We start from the raw sequence: 15,067 nt of genomic DNA on the forward strand, positions 1-15,067 counted from the left end.
GTGTCTGCCTGTCCCTTACCGGAATGTCTACATGAGTAGAGACTGTGTGTCTTAGTCACACCTGTTTTACTTATGCTTATGTGTGTATGTGCTCAGTTAATGGAACCAGTTGAGTTAAAACAGCTTAAACTCCTTGATACCAAAGATGTAAGATTACATAAAGTTTCCTGGAAGGTGGTTGTAGTGCACACATACATTTCCAAGTTACCTGATTAAATTCCCTGTATCAGTCAGCTCAAATTATAAGAACCCCCTATATACAACTTGTGGCCAACAGCCTGGTCCTCCATTTCTGATGGTATCTGTGCATATCCTCCAAGGCATTCAAGTTGTTTCTGCAGTGTGGTAACTGGGAAGAAATCTGCATCCAGTCTGAAAAGCAGTCTCCCATAGGTTTCTTGTAAGAAGATCCAATGTGAACATCTTTCAGAATGCAATGTCCAATATGGTACAACTATTTAGGTGTAATTTAATTAAAATTAAATATGAAATTCAGTTCCTCATTCACTAGCAACGTTTCAACTTTTCACTAGTTACATTTCCATCATTAAAGATAGGTGGCTGAGAGGACTTTTTGAATTCCACCTTGAGAATATCTGGCTGTAGTGGGTATAGGGAAAAGTGACCCGGGGCAGCTTGCACATTTGGAGTCTTCCCCAGCAGGTCACACAGGCCTGCTGCATAAGGATGGAATTTTCATGTCCCACAATGTAACCAGGAACTTCCCTTAATTAAGGAAGATGTTTTGCATCACACAGGGCTACCCATTATTCTTGGGGAGTCACAGACATACAGAAAAAGGAATATACAGGGACGTTCACTGCATGTGTTTATAGTTGCTCAATTTCCAGCTAAATGGGTGGGGGAGGGAAGGATAAAGAAGTGGTAAATTTATACAGTGGAACACTAACCTTTAGTTTTTGTAATGTTTAATGACATGGAGAAATGTTCAGGGCAGCAGAAAAAAACAGAACTGTATAAAATCTGATTATGATTTTTTTATACTTTATATGGACAAATCTAAATTGGATACATAAAAAATGTCGAGATCATTTTAAAAAACAACTGAGGATCCATTCTAGATTGAAGCCAACACAAAATGGGACAGCAGAGTGCAAACCGTAGAGTTTTTGTTGTTGTTGGGTTTTTTTTTTTTTTTTTTTTGAGACAGAGTCTCGCTTTCTTGCCCAGGCTAGAGTGAGTGCCTAGGCGTCAGCCTCCTCAGCAACCTCAAACTCCTGGGCTCAAGCGATCCTCCTGCCTCAGCCTCCGGAGTAGCTGGGCCTACAGGCATGCACCACTATGCCCGGCTAAGTTTTTCTATATATATTAGTTGGCCAATTAATTTGGGTCTCGCTCTTGCTCAGGCTGGTTTCGAACTCCTGACCTCGAGCAATCCCCCCCCCCACACACACACCTCTGCTTCCCAGAGTGCTAGGATTACAGGCGTGAGCCACTGCCCCCGGCCCGTAGTTTTTAATTTGTGTTTAAATAAAAGATAAAAGCTACGTTAAACGTTATTGAGAGAACTGGAGAAATTAGCATATGGAGTGGATTAAGTTTCAACGTCGTTTCCTGAGTAGGTCGACGAATGTACGTGTTCTTTGGGGACTTCTGAAGGATATACAAGGTGCAGGATAAAAAACAAACCCTGAAACTATATACTTTTATATCTATGTGTGTACGTGAGCATAAAGAGAAAACAGTACCTACGCTGTATATTTTTAAAAACACACAAAACTACGCGTGTCCACGACAGGTTCCCACGCCCCGCGGCTCCCACGCGCCCGCCACGGCGCCGCCTCCTTGTGCACTCCATTTCCCAGAAGGCGGTTCACCCCGGGCCGGGCGGGCTGGGCACGGTGCGCAGGGCCTTCTGGGAGGCGGAGTCCTGGGCAGAAGACGAAGCCGGGCGGAAGTGCGCGCCGGAAGTCTGGCGTGCGGCCTGACTCTGAGGAGGCTGCAGCGGAGGCGAGTCCGCGGTTCTTTTTTTTTTTCTTTTTTTTTTTTTTTTTGAGACAGAGTCTCACTTTGTTGCCCAGGCTAGAGTGAGTGCCTTGGCGTCAGCCTAGCTCACAGCAACCTCAAACTCCTGGGCTCAAGCGATCCTCCTGCCTCAGCCTCCCGAGTAGCTGGGACTACAGGCATGCGCCACCATGCCCGGCTAATTTTTTGTATATATACTTTTAGTTGGTCAATTAATTTATTTCTATTTTTAGTAGAGACGGGGTCTCGCTCAGGCTGGTTTTGAACTCCCGACCTCCAGCAATCCGCCCGCCTCGGCCTCCCAGAGTGCTAGGATTACAGGCGTGAGCCACCGCGCCCGGCCGAGTCCGCGGCTCTTATGGGGCAGCGAGTGTGACTGTGAGGGACAGAGAGGCGCCCGCGGCCGAGTGTGCACGCACGACAGGAGTGACCAAGCGGGCGGGCGGAGCCCATGCGGGTAGCGCGGACCCGGGGACGGGCAGGCCGTCGGAGCGAGGTGAGGGGACTGGTGCGCGTGCGTTTTTTGGTGAGGGGGAAGCGACCTCGGGCCTCTCAGGTAAGGGTCACCGCGCATGCGTCGGTGTGAGGGGTTGCCCTGCAGGTGTACCCCAGATGTGTGAAGTGTGCCCTATGCCCCTTTCCTGTCATTCCCCATTCTCTACCTCCCCCGCCCCCTCGCAGTCCCTAATCTACTTTATGTGCCTAGATTTGCCTATTTGGACATTTCATACAAATGGAGTCAAATAGTATGTGGTTTCTTGTGTTTGGCTTTTCTCATCGAACATGTTTTCAAAGTCCATCTATATGTCAGTTCTTCATTCCTTTTTATGGCTGAATAATACTCCATTGTATGAATAGACCAGTTTGTTTACCCATTCATCAGTTGATGGACATTTGGATTGATTTCAACTCTTCTGGTAATTATAAGTAATGCAGCTGTGAATATTCATGTACAGGTGTTTGTGTGGTGGGTTGGTTGGTCTTTGCAGAGACAGGGTTTCACTATTACCAGGGTGCTCTCGAACTCCTGGGGTCAAGTGATCCTCCCACTTTGGCCTCCCAGGGTATACAGATTACAGGAGTGAGCCACTGTGCCCAGCCCGAACATACGTTTTTAATTTGAGAGGAGAAGGCCATGGGTGGACCTAGGTTGTGAAAATCCTGACATGGATATATCTGTGTGTCTGTCTCTGGAGCACATGTATGCATGGCTGTGACCACACCTTCTTGCTGCCTGTGCTCATAATACTTCATTTTCTAGAATTCCAGGCCTAGGCCCTCAAAGTAAAAGCCAGGAGCGCAGAGCCCCACCACTGTATATGAGTAGAGTGAAGGAGGCAATGACTCTGGAAATAGGAACTTGTCTCTGCAAGAATCACCAGCAACCTAGGACCTCTGCTCAGGACTGAAACCAGAGGTCCTCCCTGCCCGGTAGCTGCTGAGGCCAAGCAGCTTGAGATGCAGCAAAGGGTCAGGTGATGGAACCAGAGTTGCCAGGTGTGGTGGATAGTAGGGTAGCAGTCACTTTGCTACAGGAGGCAGACATGGGTCTAGATGTTTTCAGAAACCACATCTCCCTGGTTGCTCCCACGCTGCTCCTGCTGCCTTCCCTCCACTGCCCTGCCTTCCTTAGCCTGGTCTAGGCCACCACCTCCTAATGGGTTTCTTGCCTCTTGTTGCCTGCTCCATTGCTCTCCACACAGCACTGGGGGAGGGGGTGTCTTTTAACCCTGACTGGGCCACCCCATGCTCTAAACCCTCCCTTGCTGCCCAGGCCATCAGAGCAGGGTTGGCAAACTCTTCCTGTAAAACACCAGACAGCAAATGTTTTCGGCTTTGCAGTCCCAGAGGCAAAACAAGGATGTTATGTAGGTGCTTACTTAGCAAGAGAGAACACACATGTCCTCATCCAATATTTTATTCATAAAATCTGAAATTTAATTGATAGATGCTGAAATCTGAGTTTATAATAATAATAGCATTATTAATCTTTTAATATTTTTCCCCTCCCAGTCTCTTAAAAAATGTAAAAGCCATTCTTAGCTTACAGGCTGTACAAAAGCAGGCAGTGGGCCAGAGTTTGCTGACCCCTCATTTGAAACAAATTTAGACTCCTTCTCATGTCTTCCAGGCCCCGTGTGACCTGATTTCTACATTTCCAGACCTCACCTAAGGCTCTCCTTCTGCCTGTCATGCTTCCATTCTGGCCACTCTGTGGAGTATAAGCTCAGTTGTCTTCTCCTCAGAGGCCCTCCCTGGCCACCTCATCCAAAATAGGTCCCACACACATTCATATTATGTACCTATGACATTTGAAGATTTTATACTTGTTCCTTCATTATAGACTGTTGAGTTTCATGATGTGGTGCCCAGCCCATGAAGTATTTGTTAAATGAATGAATGAACAAAGTACCTTCCACAGCAGGTACTGTTATCATGTTTTACAGGTAGGAAACAGACCCCAAGGAAGGTGAGGAGCCCAGAGTCACAGCAGAAAGTGGTGAAGTTTTAATCCTAGGTCCGACAGACTCGTATATCATCTACCACACTTGCTGTTCCCAGGATAGGAACAAGATGGGGAGGAAGGTATGGGTACCGGGCAAATCAGGGCTGCAAGATTATGTTCAATGCCCTTGCCTCTGTGGGAAGAAACCAAAGGCCCTGAGTCAGCCCTTCCTTCAGAACCTGAGTTCAGGACAGCTGGGACTGTTGATTTTTCTCTCTATAGAACAGCGGTCCCTAACCTATGGTAGGTTGTGTGATTATTTCCTTATATATTACAGTGTAACAATAATAGAAATAAAGTACACAATAAATGTAATGCACTTGAATCCTCCAGAAACTATGCCCACTTCCCTGGTCTGTGGAAAAATTGTCTTCCATGAAAATGATCCCTGGTGCTAAAGAGGTTGGGGACCACTGCTGTAAAGCACTCGCCTGCCTGGCGGCTCACATAGCCCCATGCAGTCCCCATAGAGGCATTCTGTGGCTGCCGTGCAGGAACCATGATAGCATAGAGCTGAGGCCACAGGCTGTTACAAGGCACATAATTCATTCTGTATGAAGTTCAAGAATAGGCAAAACTTGTGGGTGGTATCAGGAATCCCAGCAATAGTTGTCTCTGGGCTGGGGTGCTTTGTCTGAAAGGACCACTGTGGTGGAGCTATCCATTGTGCTGAGATGTCCTAGCCCTGAGCTGTACAATCTGGTAGCTATGATTCATTAAATTCAAATAAAATTACAGCCTGGGTGCAGTGGCTGACACCTGTAATCCCAGCACTTTGGGAGACAAAGATGGGAGGATTGCTTAAGGTCAAGAGTTTGAGACCAGGCTAGGCAACATAGCAATACCCATCTCTACAAAAAAAAAAAAAGATTTTTAAAAATTAGCTGGGCATGGTGGCACGTGCCTGTAATCCAAGCTACTTGGAAGGCTGAGACAGGAGGATTGCTTGAGCCCAGGAGTGCAAGATTGCCGTGAACTTTGATCACACCACTGCACTCCAGCCTGGGCAACAGAGCAAGACCTTGTCTCTAAAAAAAAAATTAAAAATAAAATCACAATTTCAGTTCCTCAGTCACACCAGCTGTGTTTCTAGTGCTCTGGAGTTCCATGGGGCTTGATGGTGCTGTATCAGACTGCATAACTCCAGAATGTTTCTGTCCTCACAGAACATTCTAGAGCTTGGTCTAAATGGTAGCTACACAGGCCTGTGCATTTGCCAAACTCAATGAGCTGAGCACTTGTACTTCTGTTAAAAAAAAAAGAATCATTTTGGCAGCTACCAGTCCTTTAGAGGCTCCGAAACTTTCTGGCAGTCCACCACTGCGCCCTGCCACCCTCTAGTCTCCACCATGCCCAGTCCAACCCCCAGTGGCACCAACGTGGGTTCTTCAGGACGCTCTCCCAGCAAAGCAGTGGCCACTCGGGCGGCAGGATCCACTGTCCAGCAAAGAAAAATGCCAGCTGCAGAACAAGGAGTGGAGGCCGCACGACCTCAGCAGGCACCGGGGGCATGTGGCGATTCTACACAGAAGATTCACCTGGGCTCAAAGTTGGCCCCATTCCAGTATTGTTTATGAGTCTTCTGTTCATCACTTCTGTATTTATGTTGCACATTTGGGGCAAGTACACTCATTCATAGATTCAGTTACATCCATCTGTCATGTGAAGAAGAAGGAAAAGCCCCAACATATCTTGTACCAAAAGTATAGTGATTTTCTGTTTATGAGAAGGAAATTTTCTGTAAGCTTACTGTTTACAGGGGCCTTAAGAAGAACTGATTTTGAGGAATTGGGTTTTTTCTATGGCTAATAAACTTTTTAATTCATTTAAAAAAATCATTTTAAAGACATAAAGTTTCAAATCGCTGCTTGCCAGTCACTTACTGCACAACCTTTGGTTTAACTTCTCTGTGCCCATTTCCCAACCTATAAAAGAGGGTGATAATGGCACCTCCCTACTAGGAGGTTAGGAGTGTCACCAGAGGTGCAGGTTGGGAAGCCTGACCTGCCAGAAGCACTCAGGAAAGGTGAGCTGCTGTAGTGGAAGCAGCTCCCTTTACCTGGCTAGCAGGGCCTGGACATCGCCATATCCTAGCACGTAGTCCCCACACTAGGAGCTCAGCGAGCATCACACAGTGAGCCCTGGGGAAGCCTGTGGCTAGGGGGCAGTGGGGCAGAAGCACAGGTGACTGTGGCTGCCCATGGGGACCTGGCCTGGACCCAGTTGAGTTGGGGTGTCTTATGCCTTATGTGAAGGTGGCATGGCCCCAGGCAGGAAGGAGGCTTTGAGGTGTTTGTATATTCTGTTTCACAAAGTCTTTCCCACAGAGTGATGCAGTTCCATCCTCCTGGGAGCCTGTCCCCATCACACCCTTGAGGACACAGGCTCAGAGCCAGGATATGGCCAGTTAGTGCATGCAGTGGCACTGCAGGTCCAGGGCGTTATGCCCAAGCTGCATCCTTCCGGATCCACAGAGGCTGCCTGGACCCTGCACTGGTGCCTAGGCAGGGCACCACATGCTCTGAAATCCTGGGGAGTCTGAGTCACCCTGTCACCGCTCACACAAGTGCCGTCTTCACCTGGGAAACACAAGTCACTCCCTCAGTGGAGATGGACACTGACTTCCATGCAGGCCTCATCGTCTTGGCTGGAGGTGTGGGCCTGGGTGGGAGTGGGAGTGGGGCTCGTGCTTCCCTACAAACACTCAACTTAGGCAAGTATAATGCCCTTTTGGTGCCTCAGTTTCCTTCCTAAATTGGGTCTAGTGGCATTGCCTTGCTCTGGGATGGAGTGGGGATCAAGTGAGCTGAAAACCGTAAAGTGACCACAGCACGCTTGGCCGCAAGTAAGGTTTGGCTGAGCTCTGAAGGCTGAGGAGGAGATAGCAGGCTTGGGGCAGGTCTGGACTGGGATTGCCCCTGGGAAAGAGTGTTGAGTGGGTTGGCAGGGCCCACGGGCCTTGGGGCAGGTCCGGCCTCCCTCATCCCCCCTCTACTCCCCTAGCTCTTGCGTCTCAGGGGAGCATCGAGGAGGATGAGGCAGAGGCCCAGGACACTGCATTCCTGGAAGACCCCATCCAGGTGAGTTTCCCAAACACTGCAGGCTCCGCGTGCACATGTGTTTCCATTGTTATATTCGAGATTCACAGGGCCGCAGGACAGAGAGACAGTCACCAAGGCTGTAATTATCAAAAGGAGTTTTATTGTCTAGCTCGAGCTAGGGTCTGAGCCCCCAGAGTGCCAGCGCAGTGGCCTCTTCTTTGGGCAGGGACCCTCCTTTGTGTGTTAGTCCCGTTTTTTATAACTCAGTTGTTTACACACTGGTCATGCATCCGCCCCCACAGTGATTCTTACTGCATCCTGCCCCTGATAGGCTCCAAGCTGTTCCGGGTCCTAGCTGAGAGACTCCGGTTTCCGCATTCTTTGTCTTTCTCCTCTGCATCCCATAATGTACTCATAATGCCTTGCGGCTAATAAGCAAGCAGTAAGCAGAAGCTGGAAGGTGTCCATTGTCCTTATAGCCCAGTATCTTATTTCCCCCCCCCTTTTTTTGGGTTTTTATGAGCATTTTTGCTCGTATCTAGGGTCTTGTATCTTTTATTTTTAAGCTGTTTTTTTTAAGACTCACATTTTGGTATTGCTGCTGCAGTATTATTAACTGCACAGTATTTATTTGGTTTTTTTTTTATGAAAGTGACTAACCTATTGAGAATACATGGCCCAAAGGTGAGGATGAGCATGAGCACTATTATAGGTCCCAACAAGGTAGATAGCAGGGTAGTTAACCACGGGGAACTGTTGAACCACGTCTCAAACCATCCTTGTTGTTGCTTGCGCTCTTGTTTTTGTCGGGCAAGTCCCTCCCTGACCTTTGCCATGGACTCTCTAACTACCCCAGTATGGTCTGCATAGAAGCAGCACTCTGTTTTAGGGCTGCACATAGCCCCCCCCCCCCCAGTGGAGGAATACTAAGTCTAGCCCCCTCTGGTTCTGCAGCACTATTTTGGACAGTGAAGTTAGGGATTTTTTAAAATGGGAGATGGACTCTTTAATTTTGGCTATGTCTTTGTCTACGGTGGCTCTTAAGCTATTGAACCCCCTATGCTGCACTGCCAAGGATGAGATACCTGTTTTTGCTCTTATTGCCCCCAGGCTAAAAAGAGTAGCTAAGGTTATTGCTGTGAAAGGATCCCTTTTTTTTTTTTTTACAATTAAGTTGGAGTTTTTTTCTCCTCTGGTCCAAGCAGCATTGACAGTTTTTTTGTTTTTTGTTTTTTTGATGATAGATGACCTTAGGGAACACTAGTATCATAATGCAGTATTTTTTAGACTCATTGAAAATTGATAGGCTTAGGTAGGGGGTTAGGCCTGTCTGTAGTACAAGGTTGGACATAGGACATTTTAATGAAAAGAGGTTGTACCTGCCATTTGTACTCCTGTCATTTGTGGTCACACACCACCATTTGGCACAATAATAACTTTTAATACCCCCACACTGATGGTTTTTTTGAGGGGGCCGGAATTTTGGACAGGCGTAAAACCCATTTTGGCTTATAGAGGTCCATTTTACATTTCTTTTTATGGTCCAGTTACCCAAGAACTGGGGATTGGGGCAGCAGCAGGGCCTCCCAAGGATATTATCTGTGCTGGCTTTTTTAGGGGACTGACTTTTTTTAAGTTGAAATATAAATCTGGCCACCAGGTGTTTAGTGGCTGTGCCCTTGAGGTGCTATTATATACCTCATAGGTTTTTAAGTTAGTTATTTTTTATGTAAGTTTATATGGCAGATGTGGGTTTTTATTATTAATTATAACTGCAAAACTTTGGCCTAAGAGCAGGATATTTATAATATATTTGCATATGAAACATAGAACAATATCAAACCCCATCTTTGCAGCTTAGTTTAAATCTTTGGGGTAACTAGTTTTAGTCTGAGTCCTAGAAGGGCAATTAGCAGTTTTACCAGAATCTGAGTCAATAGTCTCGTTTACTCCCGCAGACGCCACACGGGTCAGCCTGGTCTTTAGTGGATTTGTGAGGTCTGCTGTCGCCCTCCACTCGTCCTGCTGTTGCTTCTGCTCATCCTCACCAGCCAGTTTTGCGTGGTAGTAGTGGATATAGGTTGTTATTTTGTTAACCTTAAGAGCAGTGGAGGTAACAAGAATAATTTGAAAGGGTTTTTTTAAATTTAGGCTTTAGGGTTTTACTGTTATGCCATTTTACCCACACCCAATCCCCTGGCTGATGATGGTGATACAAGTGTTTAATATTTTTGCTCCTTGGCCCAGTTGTCTGGTAGATGGCCTGGAGGGCTGGCCATACTTGGCTGTGAACACGTTGCAGAGCTTGTACAGCCTGCAGTACCTCTCTAGGGTGTTCCTCTCTAGGGTGTTCTTCTCCTCTCTAGGAGAGCCTCAGGGCTCACCCTAGGGATTACAGGTGGAGGGGTACCATGCACAATCTCAAAGGGGGTTAGGCCCAAATGGTAAGGGGCGTTCCGGGCTCGGAACAGGGCGAAGGGAAGGAGGGTCACCCAGTTCCCGCCAGTCTCTAGGATCAATTTAGTTAAGGTCTCCTTTAGGGTTCTGTTTATTTTTTTTTTTTTACCAGCCCTGAGCTCTGGGGATTATATGCACAATGTAACTTCCAATCCGCCCCCAGTGCCTGGGCTACCCCTTGACTGACCTGACTTGTGAAGACTGGCCCATTGTCAGATCCTATGCTCTCTGGCAGCCCATACCTGGGAATTATTTTTTTTAATATTTTTTTACTGGCTGGGCGCGGTGGCTCATGCCTGTAATCCTAGCACTCTGGGAGGCCGAGATGGGCGGATTGCTCAAGGTCGGGAGTTCAAAACCAGCCTGAGCAAGAGCGAGACCCTATCTCTACTATAAATAGAAAGAAATTAATTGGCCAACTAATATATATAGAAAAAATGAGCCGGGCATGGTGGCGCATGCCTGTAGTCCCAGCTACTTGGGAGGCTGAGGCAGGAGGATTGCTTGAGCCCAGGAGTTTGAGGTTGCTGTGAGCTAGGCTGACGCCACGGCACTCACTCTAGCCTGGGCAACAAAGCGAGACTCTGTCTCAAAAAAAAAAAAAAAAAAAAAAAATTTGCTATTATTAAGGCAGTTTTTTTTTAGTAGGAAAAGCTTTTTACCCACCCTGAGCAAGTGTCTATCATGACCAACAAATACCTGTACCCATATTTTTTGAGTCTTAATTCTGTAAAGTCTATTTCCCAAAATAATCCTGGTTGCCTTCTCCGCTCCCTGGTACCTGCATGGGTCCCTCTGATCCTCCCCGGCTGCATGACCTGGCAGACACAGCAGTTTTGGACAATGTCTTCTGCTATCTTTTTTTGTGATTTGAATCTGATTTGTGCAGTGTCCAGCAACTGTAGCATCTTTTTTTTTTTCCAGATGCATCGTCTGGTGCAAGTGTCCTAGCAGGTGGTTCCCCAGGGCTTCAGGAACTACTAGGCGGTGCTCTCCATCTTGGAGCCAACCATCTCCTTACTCTGTGTTGCCTGCAGTGTTTCTTTGGCCCAGTTTATATCTGTGCTGGAATAATCCAGTCGGTGGGGGCATCTGACCAGTAAGGCAGTAGCCGCGATGATTTGCTTGATTCGTAGACAAGCCGGCCATCCCGCCAACACCGGATCAATTTTCTTTTTTTGACAGGTGCGCCACTGGGTGCCTCTAAGGTCCTAGCGCCTGCGTGACCACTCCCTTGACTATTCCCTTTTTTTTTTGTCTACAAACAGGTGGAACTCTTTTGTGGGATCAGGGAGCGCCAGGGCCAGGGCCTCTAACATAGCTGTTCTCAAGGCTCAAAAGGGACCCTCCATCTGCACTGTCCATTTCCACGCTTGCCCTGCCTTGCACCCTTCATACAAGGGTCGAGCCTTCTCTGCGAACCCCGGAATCCAGAGGCGGCAGTACCCCACTGACCCCAGGAACTCCCGCACTTTCCGACATGAGGTCAGGCTGGGTATCCCAAGCATAGTCTGTTTCATTGCTTCTGTTAGCCACCTTTGGCCTCCCTTAATTTTATATTTTATTTATTTATTTTTTAATTTTATATTTTAAATAGGTGACTTCATCCTTGCAAATCTGGGCCTTTTTGGCACTAGCCCTGTAGCCCATTTCCCCTAACACTCTGAGTAAGTTTTGTGCTCTCCAGGCAGGTCTGAAGGGTTGGAGCAGCTAATAGTAAGTCATCTACATACTGCAGCAGGGTCACCTCTGGGTGGTTGGCACGGTACTCACCCAGGTCTTCGTGAAGGGCCTCTTGAACAAAGTGGGCAAGTTCTTAAACCCCTGGGGCAGTCTTGTCCAAGTCAGCTGCCCCTGGATCCCCTCTCTTCGTCCTGCCACTCAAAGGCAAATATTTCTTGGCTGCGCGGGGCCACGGCTAGGCTGAAAAGGGCATCCTTTAAATCTAGGACAGTGTACCAAGTCTGCGTTGGAGGAAGGGAGCTTAGTAGGGTGTAGGGGTTTGGAACCGTAGGATGGATGTCTAGGACACGCGTTTTGACCTCCCTGAGGTCCTACAAAGGCCAATAATCCTTTCCACCCGGTTTCTTCACTGGCAACAAAGGAGTATCCCAGGCTGACTGGCACCTCCGGAGAATCCCGGCGTCTAGGCGCCTTCAAATGTGGGGCGTTTTTCCCACTCTAGCCTCCTGGGGCATGGGGTACTGTCTAACTCTGGCTGGCTCAGCCCCTGGTTTTAACTCAATGTATAGAGGTGGCTGATGCTTTGCCCACCCTGCACCCCCCGTTTCAGCCCAGGCTTTGGGAAATTTGCGGAGCCAGTGCTCTATGTCCTTTTCCTGGCCCCTCACAGGCTGGTATAGTCTATACTCATCCGCCTGTGACAAGGTCAAGATTTGAGTGACCCGGGGGCTGCTAATAAGGTTGCCTTTATCATCAGTTATTATTATTTTTTTAAGTCAATACGGGCTCTTAATTTTGTGAGTATGTCTCCCCCTAATAATGGGGTGGGGCACTCTGGAATGACCATGAAGGTGTGACTCACTTGTCCCGAACTTAAGTCCAACTTTCGCCATGTAGTCCATCAGTAGGGCTTGGTTCTAGTTGCCCCCTGCACCCAGCTAGTCTTGTTAGACAGTTTTCCAGTGGTCTCAGTAATCACTGAATGTTCTGCCCCCGTGTCTACCAGGAAGCTGACTGGGCTCCCCTCCACTTGTAAAGTTAGCCTGGGCTCTGGGAGGGGAACCGAACCCCATCCCCCCATTCATCCTCTATTTGCCCCACCACCATAACCTTCTCGGAGGATTCAGCTCTACCTCCCCCCTTCCTCTTGGGGCAGTTCCTAGCCCAGTGTCCATGCTCCTTGCAATTGGCGCACTGATCCTTGCCTAGCCTCTCCCTCCGGGGTCGCTCCCAGCCTCTTGCCCCTAGCTGACCTCCTCCTGTAGCTGCGAGTAGGATCTTGGCCATTTTTTTGTTTGCCCTGCGTGCCTCGCCTGCCTGAAACGTTTTATCTTTTAATCTTAATCTCTCTAACTTCTCTTTGGGCATTTCCCTGTTATTATATACTTTTTTTTTTTTTACCACTTTTAGCAAGTCCTGTAGAGTTTTTTTGCACAGCCTATCTATCTTTTGCACCTTTTGCCTAATGTCTGGGGCTGCCTGATTTACAAAGGCCATCATGACGGCCACTTTACTCTCTTCTACGGTAGGATCTATCGGAGTATACTGCCGAAAGGCTTTTATAATTTTTTTTAGGTAGGCTGCCAGACTTTTTTTAGGCCCCTGATGAACATCTCCTACCTTAGCCAAATTGGTCGGCTTTCGTGCCGCTACTTGTAGACCAGCCATCAGAGTCTGGCCGTAGACCCAGAGACGCCCCCTACCTTCAGCCTCATTTTAATCCCAGGGCGGCTGGCCGTTCAAGAGGAAAGGTCTGGTCGATGACTCGGGGTTGATGGTGGGTCTGCCGTCCTCTCCTGGAACCAGTTTCCGTGCTTCTGCTTGGATTCTCTCCCTCTCTTCAGTTGTAAAAAGTACCTTGAGCAACTGTTGGCAATCATCCCAAGTGGGCTGGTGAATAAAAAGGACCAAATCTAAAAGGTTAATTAAATCCCTCGGATTTTCAGAAAAATTTGCATTTGGGGATTTCCAATTGTAGAGGTCACTAGTGGAGAAGGGCCAGTACTGGCATGTCTGTTCCCCATCTGCTTCAGGGGGTCCCGCCGCTCTCAGGGGGAGAGCCCTCACGGGCTCTGGATCTGGAGCCCGTGCTGTCCACTGCCTAGTCCTGCAAGCCAGCCCCCCATCAGCAGTTCTATTGCGGCCATGGATGCCGCGGGCACCACCACTGCCACCACTGGGGGGGGAGGAGAGCGCAGGTGAGAAAGGCACAGGGGGAGGGGCAGGCGCTGCCGCCGCCGCCATCTTATTCACCTCGGCGTCTCCCTCCCCTCACAAAGAGTGATAAACTTTCTGTCTTTTTTTTTTTTAACCTCCAAGGACAGGTCCTGTGCCCTCACCCTCACATCCTTAAAGTGACTCACGAGGATAGACAAAGGCATCGTGAGGGTTCGCCCCATTCCTGAAAAGAAAAGGTCCTAGACACAGGACAAACTCACTCGCACAATGGCACAGGTGGCAGGACTAGACAGACAAGGAACAAATAACAAAACAAGTAGACGGACGAATAAATGAGAAACAATAACCCACCTATTCCGGAACCTCTCCCCGTCCCCCTCTGACCGAGCCTCCAGCTCCAAGGCAGCCGTGGGGATTCCAAGGAGGCCAGCAGACGTCTCCGTCTGGCCTCCACCGGCCACCCACCAGCGTGTCCGCCTAGGTCCTAATGCCGGTCCGCTAGTCCGGGGCTCCAATCTATACACTCCTTCCCCGGCTCTGCGTCCTATCCAGCGGTCTGTGAGAATCCCGGACGAGCCCCCAAATGTTATATTTGAGATTCGCAGGGCCGCGGGACAGTGAGACAGAGTCACCGAGGTTGTAATTATCAAAAGGAGTTTATTGTCTAGCTCAAGCTAGGGTCTGAGCCCCCAGAGTGCCAGTGCAGTGGCCTCTTCTCTGGGCAGGGAGCCTCCTTTGTGTGCTAGTGAGCCTTGTACACCTAAGCTGTTTACATACTGATCATGCATCCGCCCCCACAGTGATTCTTACTTCATCCTGTCCCTGATAGGCTCCAACCTGTTCCGGGTCCTAGCTGAGAGACTCCGGTTTCCGTGTTCTTTGTCTTTCTCCTCTGCATCCCATAATGTGCCCATAATGCCTTGCGGTTAGCAAGCAAGCAGTAAACAGAAGCTGGAAGGTGTCCGTTGTGCTTATAGCCCAGTGTCTTACACCATCCCCTTTCCTGTGTTGCTTCTGCCAACCACCCCCAGCCCTGGCGCTCACATCCAAGGCAGGGTCTCCAGCCCCAGCCCTCCTCTTCTTCCCCCTCCAGCTCACACAGCATGGGGCCTGGAAATAAGGAAGAGGGTACAGGGACCCACATCCAGACAGATCTGGGATGTAGAGGCTCTTTGTGACCACAATTTATCAGCCAATGTCCAGGAAAGGGAAAGAG

General features: G+C 48.6%; 1 long non-coding RNA gene and 1 pseudogene across 1 annotated transcript; one reads left to right on the forward strand and one right to left on the reverse strand.

Moving 5' to 3' along the window:
• The first annotated feature begins 78 nt into the window (after positions 1-78).
• On the forward strand, positions 79-9,914 carry LOC142861127 (protein transport protein Sec61 subunit beta-like; annotated as a pseudogene).
• On the reverse strand, positions 5,776-14,696 carry LOC142861128 (uncharacterized). The gene is made up of 2 exons (XR_012912516.1): positions 14,203-14,696; positions 5,776-13,563 (listed from the first exon to the last, which is right to left on the reverse strand). It is a non-coding gene; the product is annotated as an uncharacterized LOC142861128 (long non-coding RNA).
• Positions 14,697-15,067: the final 371 nt, after the last annotated feature.

This window comes from Microcebus murinus, chromosome 16 (genome assembly GCF_040939455.1).
Source record: "Microcebus murinus isolate Inina chromosome 16, M.murinus_Inina_mat1.0, whole genome shotgun sequence".
Lineage (NCBI taxonomy): Eukaryota > Metazoa > Chordata > Mammalia > Primates > Cheirogaleidae > Microcebus > Microcebus murinus.